Raw genomic sequence first — 15,959 nt, forward strand, 5'->3', positions numbered from 1 at the left:
GGACTTAGAGATAGGGAAAGTTACGATGGGTAGCATGGCCAGGACTCTTGTAAACCCTAGGGTCTCGACCTACATATAAAGGCGAGTCCCGGGGGAAGATCAGGCGAGTTAGAAATTATCGAGAGCTAGGTCAGGCGAGTCACGCCCCCCTTGTAATCAAAACCATCATCAATCCACACAAAGCAGGACGTAGGCTTTTACCTCCATACGAGGGGCCGAACCTGGGTAAATCTGAGTCCCGCTTTTGCTTACCCCCTTTGAGTCGCCACCAAGGTGCGATGGCTCCATCTTTAAGTCCTTTCACGAGGACAGCTGTCGTGATAAAACCACGACACAACCCGTAGAGGAGGGCTTCATATTCAGCCTCGTTGTTGATGGAATCAAAATGAATCTCGAGAACATAGTTGAGCTTGTCGCCTTTTGGGGATACCAGTACCACACCAGCACCGGACCCATTTAACATTTTGGAGCCATCAAAGAACATAGTCGAGCGTGCCAAGTGAATTTGAGCTGGCTATTGTTGTTCCACCCACTCGGCCATGAAATCAGCAAGCGCTTGAGACTTGATAGCTTTCTTTTCCTCAAACTTGATGTCAAAATATAACAGCTCGATGACCCATTTAGCAACACGACCAGATGCGACCCAATTGTTAAGAATCTCTGACATTGAGGCATCACTGACGAATGATACCAAATGATCTTGAAAGTAATGTACCACCTTCTTCGCTGATAAATATATTCCACAAAGGAGTTTTTGGTAATGAGGATACCTTTGCTTCGAAGGCGTCAGTACTTCAGAAATGAAGTAGACTGGGCGTTGGACTTTGTAAGCTTTGCCTTCCTCTTCTCGCTCGACAATCAGAACTCTGCTGACAACTTGATTAGTAGCTGCGATGTATAGGAGCAGGGGTTCTTTGTTGTACGGAGCAGCAAGCACCGGCTCGGTAGAAAGCAAGGCTTTTATCTCGACAAACGCTTCTTCTGGCTCGTCATTCCACTCGAACAAATTAGACTTTTTCATGAGTCGGTACAAAGGAAATGCCTTCTCACCGAGACAAGATATGAACCGACTCAACACCGCCACGCAGCCTGTGAGCCTCTGGACATCATGCACACGCACAGGGCTTTCCATTCTGACGATGGCACTGATCTTCTTGGGGTTGACATCGATCGCACGTCCGGAAACGAGGAAACCGAGTAACTTGCCGTCGGGGACTCCGAAAGTGCACTTAGCTGGATTCAGTTTGATATCGTAGTTTCTCAGGTTGGCGAATGTCTCTGCCGGGTCAGTCAATAGGTTGGAACATTTGCGAGACTTGACCACAATATCATCCATGTATGCATCGACATTCCGAATGATTTGATCAAGCACGCACTTCTGGATCATACGCATGAAAGTGGCGCCAGCATTCTTCAAACCAAAAGGCATGGTGATATAGCAGAAACACCCGAAAGGGGTGATGAAGGACGTTTTTATTTGATTTGTACCAAATAGACGGATCTGATGGTAGCCAAAATAAGCATCAAGAAAGGATAAACGCTCAAACCCGCAGTCGGATCGGCAATTTGATCAATGCGGGGGAGCGAAAAGTGATCTTTCGGGTAGACCTTATTGATGTTCTTAAAATCGATACGCATACGAAGGGACTTGTCCTTCTTGGGGACCATGATGACATTTGCGAGCCACTCGGAGTGGTAGACCTCGCATATGAATTTCGCCTCCAAGAGTCGAGCCTCCTCCTCGCTGATTGCTTTCCTCTTCTCCGCTGCAGACCAACGCAAATGCTCTTTAATAGGATTTGCCTTCGGATCCACTCTCAGTCGGTGCTGAGCTAGTTCCCTAGGCACACCCGGCATGTCAGCAGGCTTCCATGCGTCCCAGTTCTCATGGAGGAACTGGATGAGCTCGGCTTCCTATTTGCTGTCGAGTTTCGTTGAGATGTTGGTCGGGGCAGCGTTAGGATCCATCGGGTGGATGTTGACTGGTTTGACTTCACCAGCCGACTGAAAAGCGGACTCAGAAGCGGGCTTCTTGGAGCGCATCAGGTCGGCAGGGTCAGTGTTCTTCCGGTATTCCTCTAGTTCAACCACAACCATCTGTTGATCAGTGATCTTAGAGCCTTGTTGCAAGCACTCTTCGACTCTCTGTCGATTGCCTGTGACTGTGATGACTCCCTTGGGCCCTGGCATCTTCATCTTGAGGTACACATAGCATAGGCGTGCCATGAAACCTGCATAAGCGGGGCGACCAAGGATGGCATGATAAGCACTCTGCAAATCTACAACTTCAAAAGTCAACTTCTCCTTGTGAAAGTTCTTGCCCGTGCCGAATACGACATCCAGCGCAATCTGGCCGAGTGACTTGGCCTTCTTCCCAGGGATGACCCCGTGGAACTGTGCACTGCTTTCACTCAATCAGGACATCGGAATGCCCATTCCTTTGAGGGTTTCTGCATATATGATGTTCAACCCACTCCCACCATCCATCAAGACCTTGCGAAGATGAACTCCTCCCATAACTGGGTCGACCACCAAAGCTTGTCGATCAGGAGTAGCAACGTGAGCAGGGTGATCCGACTGATCGAACGTTATGGGAGTCTGAGACCACTTGAGGTATGAGGGGGTGGTCGGAACTACCATGTTGACCTCTCTGTTAATGACCTTCAATCGACTTGTGCTATCTACATCAGCAAAAATCATCAAGGTGGCGTTGATACTCGGAAAATCTTCATTATCCTCTTCATCCTCCTTCTCAGGAGTCTTCTCACTCGGCGGCGTATCTTTGAACTGTTGGATCAACAACCTACACTGACGAGTGGTGTGCTTGGGCAATATCACATTGCCATCCTCATCTTTCTTCGTGTTGATTGCACACGGTAGATCCAGAACATCTGACTGATTCTTAGACTTCTTTGGGGGGAAATTTCCCTTTGGGTTTTCCCTTGAATTTTCCTTGTGCCGCCAAGGCGGCTGCTTCTGCTGGAGTGGAACCATCAACCTTGCGCTTCTGTTTCAGATTGGAATTGCTACCAGCATCGTTGTCGACCGCTTTTCCTTTACCGCTACGGATGAGGTCTTCTTCTTCACCATTGGCGTATCGGGCAGCAATATCCATCATCTTGCTCATGGACATGTCGCCTGTATGACTGAACTTCAAATATAGCACTCTGTACCTGACACCACCTTTGAAACCGCAGACTGCCTGGTGCTCGGAAACATTGTCCACCGTGGGATGAAGGGTGGTCCAACACTGGATATAGTCTCTCAAATATTCATTCGGCTTCTGCATGCAAAGCTGCAACTCGGACAAACCAGCAGGACGCTTACACATGCCCTCGAATGTTTTGATGAACACTCGGGCGAGATCCTCCCAGAAGTAGATGCTAGAAGGATACAGCTGATTCAGCCATGCCCTGGCCGAACCATCCAACATGAGAGGCAAATGCTTCATCGCGACGCTTTCGTTGCCTCCACCAATCTATAGTGCCACTCGGTAGTCATTAATCCATGTTTCAGGCTTAGATTCTCCTATGAACTTACTTATTCCAGTCGGCAACCTGAAGTTGGGGGGATATCAGTTGAACGGATTGCTCTACTGAAGCACTCGGGGCCAGAAACTACAGTGCCGCTCCCACTCGGACGATTTCTGTCAAAACCATCTCTGTGAGCTCTGCCCCTGTCAATCCTCCTCTGCGCAAGAACATTTCTCGCATCAAATCCATGACTCCGCTCGTCACCGAACGGGCGCATCTCGTCGTAGTGTCGGGACACATACGTACCACTCCTCGGAGGAGAATGCACCCGACGACGGTCATCATGGTGGTACCGGGGAGCGAACTGATTCCCCTGATCTCTGTGTTGATTCTCTTGGTAACCTCCATCTCTGCGACGCTAAGGTGACCCTAAACTGAAAACTATAGGAACTGTATCTGCTCTGGGTGAATTACTGTGCAACCTATTGAGCGACTGTGACACAGCTGAGTTTTGTTGCTGTGCTACTTGAAGCAAAGTACGAATCTACTCTAAGCCTCTACCAGCCTCTCAGTCTAACGAGTGAATGGATTCTGCTATCTTAGCGGCAGCTGCAACATTAAGTACCGGAGTACGAAATACCTTGATGTTGTTCAGAGGTCCACTCGAAAAGAGTTGTCACTGATGTCGACTGGAAACTGGAGGACGACGGCGGATGTGTCCACTCGACGGTTCTCCAACTTCGCGTTCGCCGTGACCGAACCTAGGCGGGCTCTCCATAGAACTCGCCATTAAGACCTCTGCCACAGGATTGCATCTCTCGCACTCGGAAGGAACATCATACTGATCTGACGCTGATTGGATCGCGCCCGAAGAGGTTCAGCAGGCTCGATTGCAGCAATCTGCAGAGATGACGGAGGTGACGCCTGGCGAGCCACTTCATGTTTCACCCATCGCTGAAGTAGTGAGCGATGGGATCACTTGTGACGATAAGCAGTGGAGCGAACGATCGACACAGGAGTCGACGGTTGCCGAAGTAGTACGTCGCAGGAGCTTGTACGGAAGTGTGTCGCCCCGCGGATCGGGAGCGCCTTGATGTAGAGAGGCGCCTCTTGAAGCCATGCCGAGTCATCGGCAACGAAGACGAGCGCGTCGAAACGGATCTCGCCGCCCAAGAACTAATCGCATCCGGAAGACATGACGGAGAATGAAAATCGCAAACCTGTCAAAAGTCGCTTGGACGCCTGCCCCATGGTGGGCGCCAACTGTCGTGGGAATGAACCTGATAGTAGAGATGTAGGGTATGAAAGGAGAGGGCAGATTCCTAGCTACGACAAGCTTGTACGCAAGATGTATGAGTTCAGGCCCCTCTCGTAGTGGTAACAACCCTATGTCTCAGTCCTCGCAAGCTCTTGCAATGTCAAATGCGTGTTACAGGGGGTGTGAACCCTTGTGCGAGAGGGGCAGGGTAGCTTATATAGATTGCGTTACCCCTCATCAAGGCCCAACATCTAAGGGTTTGATGAATGGAGTTTAAAGTTGTACGTTACTGATAACGTATGTAATTAATGTTATTTATGACGACCAGCCGAACGCTCGCCTCTTGGCCTCCCTGGAGTGGCTTCTGGTCCTATGCGTCGACTGGCTTATTCCGAGTGGAAGTTGGTTGTCGAGTGAAGGGGAAAATACTACGAGTGATTTCTTATCGAGTGACTTAGACGATATGGCTATCCAGTCGTAATCTTCCTTCTTGCCTTCAAGTCTTTAATGAGGTACCCTTAGGGAGGACATCTAGGTCATGCATGTGACCCTATCCTAGGTACATATCCCCATCAGCGATGGCGCTCATGTTTGGGCCACAAGAGCATTGGGCCCACAAGCACGCTTTCACGCCAAAATGCACAGAAGCACCTCAACACTAGGTTAGGAACTCCTGAGCCTTGTGTTTGGGGTGTACGCGTAATTATCGCTGCCCGTGACACTCTCACATAATAATGAGTTTCGGGTTGTGCACGCCCCCGAGCCTCCTGATGACGAGATGATGTATATACTTCTCGCACCTCATTGGTTACCCCAAGTGTAAGGTTGAGATGTAGTCAGCAACAAGCTTTCCCTCACACAGAGACTATAAGGTTTATCGAACCAGGAGGACTCCTAGGATCAACAAGTAGGTGTCCGCTACCCCTGTCTAGCAGAAGACGTCGACCTGCACACACAACAAATAACTTTGCTCCCAACGAGTACAGAGAGGTTGTCAATTTCTCTGACCTTGTAGTTTGCAAAGGATCAAAACACAAACGGGAAAAGTAATAGTGATTGCAGCAGGAAAGTAAATGAAACCGATAAATGGTGGAGGTGTAAACAATGGTGGTGATATGGACCGGAGTCACATAATGTTCACTAGCGATGTCTCTCTCCCAAAAGACGATAAACAACTAAGCTTGGGTAAACAAATTACAGTTTGGCAATTGACAGAATTATGAACGCACCGCAATGCTAATTATGCTACTTGAAAGTTAGAGGCTCAATAATAATGGGCAGTATGCCAAGACAAGTAGACCGTTTATTCATCAGCATTTACTTACTAATCATCCACCTTGAGATATCTATCTAGTACATCTCGCTGGTATTAAGTTGCGAGCCCCGCCCAAAGTGTAATCTCAAAGCAACAGACAACTGCATTAATGAACTATGCGTAAGGTAAACAATCCTTGCAACCTGGTCACAATCACCGTTGTTTTCTCCCTGGTAGCAACAACACATCCCCTAGTCTCATGTTTCTGTCACTCAAGCTAGACATCGAGGGGCATGAACCCACAATCATGCATAACGCTCCCTCTTGGAGTTACAATCTACTACTCGGCAAAAGCAATAAATAGCAATGGAGAACATGCATGAATCACTAAGGAACATAATATAAAAGGATAATCAAATATATAACTCATAAAAATGTGAACATAATCTCATAATCCATCGGATCCCAACAAACTGAGCATAGCAATAGCAAGAGAATTACATAGATGCCTTGATCATGTAGGGAAGCTCACAAGGACTAACCATTGAAGCACAAGATTGGAGAGAAGACAACACATAGCTAATGGTCATGGAGTCATGGTCCAAGGAGAACTACTCACGGCACGCCCGGGAAGCGTCCATGGCTGTGGAGAAGCTCCCGAAGGTCAATCCTCCCTCCGGCACGGTGCCGGGAAGAGGTCTCCTGACGCTCCCGATATCGGAAGCGCTGCGGCGGCTGAACGCTGGAGAAATTTGCGATTCTGGATGTGATGGAAGGGTTTTCTCTCGGGGGAGTAAATATAGGCGAAAGAAGGGCACCAGAGGAGGTGGGGCCCACCCAGGCGGCCTCTTGGCGCGGCCTAGGGCCAGGCCACGCCCACAGGTCGCCTGGGAGGTCCCTGGCCCCCCTCTGGCCCATCTTCGATGATCTGGAAGCTTCCGTTACGCTGATTTTTTATATATTTTTCTTGGGATTTTTCGGGCTGGGTAAAAGCCCCTGCAAAATAGACATCAGCAGACGGAAACTGGCACTGGATGCACTGAGTTAGTAGGTTAGTCCAAATATGTGTAAAATGATATAAAAGTGTAGCAAAACATATATCAATGTCACCCAAAAGATCATGGAACAAGCAGAAATTATAGATACGTTTGGGACGTATCAACATCCCCAAGCTTAATTTCTGCTCGTCCTCGAGTAGATAAATGATAACATAATAATTTATGCGGTGACATGCTAACACACATATAAGAACTTCAAAGTAAAGCAAGTGAGATATGCAATTCAAGTCAAGACAATAACAAGCAAGATTCTATATCTAGTATTGAAATTAGCAAAGTAAGAACATAAAGGTGCAAGAGCTCTCGTTGTCCGTGACTCGAATGTCTCCAAATGATATTTGTGTGCAAGAAGTGGGAGATGGGTTGAGAGAATAAATATTTTTTTAATTGAGAACTCAATCTACTAAACCTCACACTTATTCTCCTTCGGAATCTTATTTTGACTCATCCCCAGACCACTAGTCGGGCACAAGTCAAAATGATCCTCTCCCTTTCGACTTTGAGCACTCATGCAATGGATGAGTGTCAGCAAGATATGTTGGCACTTAGGATGGAAAATAGAATAATGATGGGAAGGAAGACAAAAAGGTGTGAAAAGCTCACATCAATGAGGACAACCATAGGCGAGAGAAAGCCAAATGATAGATATGATGTGAGGAGTAGGGATTGCCATGTAACGGATGCAGATATGAGCTAAGGTAAGCTCTCCAATGGAACTAGTGGGGGTGCATCCAACTTGTTTGCTCATGAAGACCTAGATCTCATTTGAGGGAATATGCAAACCAAGTTCTATAGTGTAAGGGTCCCCACATAGTTATGCATGAATGATAATCTCTATGTAGTACAAATATAGCAATGGAGTACGAGTGTGGATCTTTCAAAAGGAATAGTAGTGTTGCCCCCTTCTCTCTTTTTATTTCTTTTTTCTTTTTATTTTTCTTTTTCTCTTTATTTTTATTTTTTGTGGCCTATTTGGATCTTTCTTTTTATCTCTCATCTGTCCTCTTTGGGATCTTTTAATTTATCCTCTTTGGGATCTTTTCCTCTCTTAAGGGCAACACTCTATGTTTTACAAGGATAAAAATAAAAATCATCACACTTTATAAGAAGTACTCAACATAAAGACAAGTGAAAACTATCATGATGTATGCAAATGTATGCCTCTGCCAGTGTAGCAGGATATGCAATGATACTAGCACGTCATGTAGCAGTAATAAGGGCAATGCCCAACTATCATGCGGCTCCTGGATCAAGCAAAATCATGTATGACATGAAGATCAAGTCATGAGATGGTGGATGTTGCATGACAATGTATATCGGAAAGGCTATGGAAATGCCTTAATAGGTAGGTATGCTGGCTGTTTTCAGGAAAGATATAATGAGGCTTATGTATCACAGAGCGTATCATGTCATGGGTTTGGATGCACCGGCGAAGTTTGCACAACTCTCAATGTGATAAAGGGCATTGCACAGTACCGAAGAGGCTAGCAAAATATGGATGGTGGAAGTGCCAACAATTGAATACTCACATTAGTCCGAATAACTCATACACTTATTATCGGTAACTCTCTATCTAGTTAGTAAATTCACAAAGAGACAAGTACCCCGAGGAGGAGTGTTTGGGGGTTTCGTTATCCTTGCGCATCCTCGACTCATGGTAACGTGAGGGTACTCTATATATTCCAACCCCTCCAGAGGTTAGCGATCAATTTAGTAGCTAGAGTTCTCAACTAATTTCTAGTTTTCGAAAAAAACATGGATTTCCCAAAATACGACACCTATCACTAATAGGCTTAAGCTCTTGGCACCAATAGTCCAAACATTACTCAAATCAATACCTCAAAACTATTGCAAGTTCCTACTATACTTAAATAGCAACCTCACTTACCTACTGATGCAAGACACACAACTCAGTGCAACAAGCCAACTCTCTAAACAAGATAAGCATGATAACTCAAGAGAGTTCCAAAAGAAACCTAAATAATAGCTCTTAAAAAGATATAGCATGAAAACTAAGAGCTAAGCATGACAGCAGCTACGAAAAAGATAAAGAATACACAAAAAAGATAAGCATGAAAAACTATGTTGTGTTCTAGAGAGGAATGGAGCGTGTTTCTCTCCCAAACAAGGCAGGCTAGGTTCCTACTTGTTATGAACAGCAAGCAAAACTAAAATAAACTAAAAAAGTAAAGAGCGGGACGCTCCAAGTATAGCACATAACATATGAAGTGATAAAAATATAGCATGGAGATGGACGAACTGATGATTGTTGATAGAGAAGGGGATGCACGGGGGCATCCCCAAGCTTAGACGCTTGAGTCTCCTTGAATATTTCTTGGTATGCATGGGGGCATCCCAAAGCTTGAGCGCTTGACACTCTTGTATCTTCTTTCATCATCTCCCATCGCATACTTGAAAACTCCCTTCATACGAAACTCATCATAAGCTGATTAGAGTGGTTAGTACCCTTAATAAAATAATTTAATACCTACTAGCAATAATGATTTTCATGAAAAGCTATTGTTTCTCATGATTTCCAAAACATTTTTTCAAAGGAAAATCAAGCTTAAGATTTGCAAAATGATGAAAACGCAAAACATGACAGAATCTGTGAAAAACAGAACATCGGGTAGTAAACAATTTATTCGGGGCACTTATGCAACTCAAATCAAAAAACTCAAAACAGATGCCAGGAGTGCAATTATATAGAGCATGCTTTCAAAAAAGTTCAGATCAAAAAGATGATCTGGTGATTTTTGGCAAATGTTTCTGTCAGACAGATGCTGTTTCTCGACAGCATGTCACAATTTTTGAACTTTCGTGCAATCGGAGGCCATAACTTGGCACAATGCTTGAAGATAAAGATACAATGATGTTGCTACAGTAGTAACACACATCAAAACCACTAAAACTGAAATTAAAAACAAATTGGGTTGCCTCCCAACAAGCGCTTTCTTTCATGCCTTTGAGCCAGGCATAATGGAAAAAGATCAAGTTTTATCAACTCCCTAAGAACAATTTGCCCGAATGACAGACTCATAAGGTAACTTAATCTTCTTTATAGGGAAGTGTTCCATTCCCTTTTTAAGGGGAAATTCGAATCTAATGATCCCCTCTTTCATGTCAATGATAGCACCAACGGTGCGGAGAAAAGGACGTCCCAAAATAACTAGACATGAAGGATCACATTCAATGTCCATAATAAGAAAATCAATGGGCACATAATTATCCTTGACAATAATAAGAACATCATAAATTCTCCCTAAAGGTTTATTTATGGAAGAATCAACAAGACGAACACCAAAAGAACATGGATCAAAAGGTTTCAAATCAAGCATATCATACATTCTTTTGGGCATAACGGAGGCACTAGCTCCAACATCACATAAAGCAAAGCAAGAGATATTATTCAATTTAATTTTGACCATAGGATCCCAATCATCTTCTAGTTTTCTAGGAATAGAAGTCTCTAGCTTGAGCTTCTCCTCCCTAGCTTTGATAAGAGCATTGGTAATATGCTCGGTGAAGGCAATATTGAGGGTACTAGTGTGGGGATCTTTAGCAATTTTTTGCAAAAAGGTGATAACTTCGGAAAGACTACAATTGTCAAAATCAATATCATTGCTATTAAGTAGAATTGTAGTGTCATCCTCTATGTTTGATTTGCTCTCTATTATAAGAGTTTGGATGTCTTCCCAAGTTTGGGGACGTTTAGGAGCAACTTCAAACCAAAGATCCTGTGGTTTCCTGGGGCAACCATGCCAAGGGCATAATTCTCCATAATGACTAGTATAGCCATAAGGTTTATTTGTAAAAAGACCCTTAGTGGTAACTGGAACAATAGAAGAGAAGGTGTAATCATTGTTGTTGTGACCAGTGAAGTCACACAACTTGGTGTTTTTAGTGGAATCCATAGCAACGGCAACAAGAAAGAACAAGGAAACTATTTTTTTGTGGTTTTTGGTATAAGACTCTAAAGAAAAAAACTAGAAAGCAAACTAATAATACTAAAAAGCAAAAGTAAAAGATAGCGTGCAAAACTCCTATCTTGAAGATTGGAGTCCCCGGCAACGGCAACAGAAAACTTTGCTTGATGACGAGATGATGTATATACTTCTCGCACCTCGTTGATTACCCCAAGTGGAAGGTTGAGATGTAGTCAGCAGCAAGCTTTCCCTCACACGAAGATTGTAAGGTTTATCGAACCAGGAGGACTCCTAGGATCAACAAGTAGGTGTCCGCTGCCCCTGTCTAGCAGAAGACGTGGACCTGTACACAGAACAAATAACTTTGCTCCCAAAGAGTACAGAGAGGTTGTCAATCTCTCCGGCCTTGTAGTTTGTAAAGGATCAAAACACAAGCGGGAAAAGTAATAATGATTGCAACAGGAAAGTAAATAAGAGCGATAAATGGTGGAGGTGTAAACAATGATGGTGATATGGATCGGAGTCACATGATGTTCATTAGTGATGTCTCTCTCCCAAAAGATGATAAACAACTATGCTTGGGTAAACAAATTACAGTTGGGCAATTGACAGAATTATGAACGCACCTCAATACTAATTATGCTACTTGAAAGTTAGAGGCTCAATAGTAATGGGCAGTACGCCAAGACAAGTAGATCGTTTATTCATCAGCATTTACTTACTAATCATCCACTTTGAGATATCTATCCAGAATATCTCGGTGGTATTAAGTTGCGAGCCCCACCCAAAGTGTAAAATCAAAGCAACAGACAACTGCATTAATGAACTATGCGTAAGGTAAACAATCCTTGCAACCTGGTCACAAGCACCGTTGTTTTCTCCCTGGTGACAACAGCACATCCCCTAGTCTCATGTTTCTGTCACTCAAGCTAGACATCGAGGGGTATGAACCCACAATCATGCATAACGCTCCCTCTTGGAGTTACAATCTACTACTCGACCAAAGCAATAAATAGCAACGGAGAACATGCATGAATCACTAAGGAACATAATATAAAAGGATAATCAAATATATAACTCATAACAATCTGAACATAATCTCATAATCCATCGGATCCCAACAAACCGAGCATAGCAATAGCAATAGAATTACATAGATGCCTTCATCATGTAGGGCAACTCACAAGGACTAACCATTGAAGCACAAGATTGGAGAGAAGACATCACATAACTACTGGTCATGGACTCATGGTCCAAGGAGGACTACTCACGACATGTTCGGGAAGCATCCATGGCGGTGGAGAAGCTCCCGGAGGTCAATCCTCCCTCCGGCAGGGTGCCGGGAAGAGGTCTCCTGACGCTCCCGATCTCGGAAGCGCTGCGACGGTGGAATGATGGAGAAATTCACGATTCTGGATGTGATGGAAGGGTTTTCTCTCGGAGGAGTAAATATAGGCGAAAGGAGGGCACCGGAGGAGGTGGGACCCACCCAAGCGGCCTCTTGGCGCGGCCTAGGGCCAGGCTGCGCCCACAGGTCACCTGGGAGGCCCGTGGCCCCCTCTGGCCCAACTTCGGTGATCTGGAAGCTTCCATTACGCTGATTTTTTATATATTTTTCTTGGGATTTTTTGGGCTTCGGAAAATTGGGTAAAAGCCCCTCCAAAATAGACATCAGCAGACAGAAACTGACAGTGGGTGCACTGAGTTAGTAGGTTAGTCCAAATATGTGTAAAATGATATAAAAGTGTAGCAAAACAAATAACAATGTCACCCAAAAGATCATGGAACAAGCATAAATTATAGATACGTTTGGTACGTATCACCTCCCAAGTGGAAGCCCATGACGAGTCGCGTCGTGGTCGCCGGAGGGGGCTCCTACCCATGCCCAAGTGTAAGTCCCTATGCATTTCCAGATATTTCCCTTTCAGTGATGTACCTTGCATATTCAAAGAGAAAGAGCAAAAGAATTGTATGATAAAAAGGGATAGTGGTCAAGATCAACACAAATATCAATAGTAATTCATGATGCAAAATGAGTGTGTCACTCCTATAGTAATTCATGATGCAAAATGAGTGTATCACTCCCCCCTTAGGCTTCCTCCTCCATGGTCTCTCCCCAGATGGGGAGAGGTTCTCCCCTATGGTCCTTGGCCGCCATGGCTCCCGAAGGGGCAATAGCCCCTGCAGGATTGGATCTCTCTCTCTCTCTCCATTTCTCTCTTGTTTTCGCTACTCTTTTCTCTCCATATTGGTTTTTCGTCGATACACAGAGTTGCAGCGGCAAGGCAGAGAGCCTTTCCTAATTTCTGAGGGTCTCTCTATTTTATAGGATTTTTGCCGTTAGAATTACGCAAAAAGGAGTTATGAGGGGACCACGAGCTAAAAGGGCCCTTTGACCCCCCCCCCCCTCCCCCCGGGAACATACTGCATGGTGCCCAAAAGCCCCCCCCCCTCTGGTGGTTCTTCGCGATGCCGAGAACTTTCATTTTCTGCACACAAAAAACGACAACACGGTAATTCTGGTGAAAACAACATCAGTCCGGGTTAGTTCTAATTAAATCATAAAAAATGTATCAAAGCCATATAAAAGTATTGTAAACATGGGTGAATATGATATGAATACTTCATAAATTATCGATACGTTAGAGACGTATCATGCTACTATTAACTTTTTTGCAGTAGGGCGGGGTAAAAATGCGCTAGTGCCACATTTAGCAGTAGCGTGGGATCACGCGCTAGTGGTATGTAAAAAACCTACGCTATTCGTAGTCTTTTTCCTAATAATGCACACATACGAGGAATTAATTCAAAGATCTTCCATTTATCCCCGTAGCAAATAGAGAGGGTTGCAAGGCCGATGCCTCAAACCATACCTTACCCAACTACTCACACATGGAGATTAGATCACATGAAGAAAATATTGAAGAACACATTTTGAAGATCGATTGATTGGTAATATGTCTTACAATGGCTGCCTTGTGTGATGCACGATTACAAGTATGAACTAGAGGGAGATGAACTATGGTGGTGATGGTGGCTATAGAGATGAGATGGCGGCGGCTAGGGTTGATGAAGGGGATGAATATGCTCTCTTGTGGATGACTTCCTCGGTGTTTTGTTGACATTTTGGTGTGGCCCCCTTTGTAGAAATTAATTAGTTAGATGAGTAGTTTTGGATTCCACGCCAAACGACATTTTGGATTCGACGCCAACCGACCGCTCGCACGAGCGGTCGCGGTTGAATGGAATGTCGTATTTTGCTTTGGTTGCTCTGGTGCGCCTCCTATTGACTTCCTCTATCTCCTCTTTTACCTCTTTTCATGTTTTGAATTGATTTAGCCATTTGTAGTCCATTTCCCATAAATATAAAACTAAGAGAGGGTATGTGGAATCCTTTGCATTCATTACTCATTAATACTAATATTGGAGCAAATATCTCTATTAGAAGAAATATCTTAATTCAAACAAAGATGAAATGAGTGTAAAAATATCATTTATCATACGCTATGATTTTTGTCATACACCCATATATACGACTTTTCTTGGCAGAAAAATTTGGGTGTACTTCTTTAAACCCATGACTAATACTGGATCAGCCTTGTTGTGCAAAGTTGTGGTTGAGAGTTTGGTCCGGAGTACTTGAGAGAACCAAATGTTGTAGATACAACCTGGTTGTTGGCGATCAGTGAATCAAGAGGCTTTTCGGGTATGCTTAGTAGCATATATTGTATGCACTATAAGTGGAAGAACTATCCATTTGCTTGGCTGGGGCATGTTAAAGCTTGCACAAACATACTTGAAGCTTATGTGGCACTATAAGATCTCTGAATTTGACACTTTTTTCAGCATGGTAGGTTATCACAATGACATCAATGTGCTTCAGCGGATCTCCGGTGTTCACACGACTTGCAGAAGGTAACTGCCCAGAAGTCAACTTCGAGGTCAATGGTTACCACTACAACAAGGAATACTACCTAGCTAAAATGGCATCAATCCCAAGTGATCAACTCTTGTGAAGACAATCTCCAAGCCGGTAGAATAGAGGCATGCTAGGTTTGCCCAACCACAAAAGAGCTAGGAAGGATGTTGAGCGTGTTTTGGTGTGCTCCAATCTTGATGGGTTGTTGTCCGACATCTTGGTAGAACATTCAGCCAACGGAAGATGTGGAATATGATGATTTCTCATGTGACATGCATAACTTAATCGTGGAGGATGAGCATGATGACAACATCTTCGACTAAGGATTTGATTCCGAGGGTGAAAATGTTGAGCATGGGCATGGACCGACAACATTTGAAGAGTTCACCCAAATTCATCATGAAATACGTGATTGTATAACTCACATTCAACTTTAAAATGATTTTGTTGAGTATACATGGACTCACCTAGCTAGGCAACTAAAAATGTATCATAACTTTTTATTTGTATTCATGACAATTTCAAATTCATTATGTAAATTATGAAACTTTTATTTGGTTGTGAACTACTTCTTGTGATGTAAAACTATGTGACATTTTATATATATACATAAATTGTAAATGTTAAATTTCTGGCAAAAACTGGACGGACCAAATGTGTTGCTCGGTAAGATGCTATGACATCGAAAACACAGACGAAAGCGGACGCGCCTTTTCGGCTGATCCAAAAGGACAATAAACAGTAAAAAAAATGTCAGTTTATGTCGACCGGTTGAAGTTGGCCTAATGTGTACTCGTTTCATAATGTAAGATGTTTTTACAAGCTAAACCAGCTTAAAAATGTATTATATTATGGGACAAAGACCGTGTAGATCACTACTTACATTGCGAGACAAGATTACTGGTTGATATACGATGATGCGTGGCAGGTGGCTCATTCGGTGATCCTTCGTGACGTCAACCTTGCCTAGTTTTCTATAGTCGCAGCTGCGTTGTCTAGTTTGGTTTGTATGAAGTGTTATGGTGCAGCCATTAGGATTGTTTTTTTTCTTTGATCTTCGGATCTTCTGG

The sequence above is a fragment of the Hordeum vulgare genome, chromosome 6H (genome assembly GCF_904849725.1).
Source record: "Hordeum vulgare subsp. vulgare chromosome 6H, MorexV3_pseudomolecules_assembly, whole genome shotgun sequence".
In the NCBI taxonomy this organism is placed as follows: Eukaryota; Viridiplantae; Streptophyta; class Magnoliopsida; order Poales; family Poaceae; genus Hordeum; species Hordeum vulgare.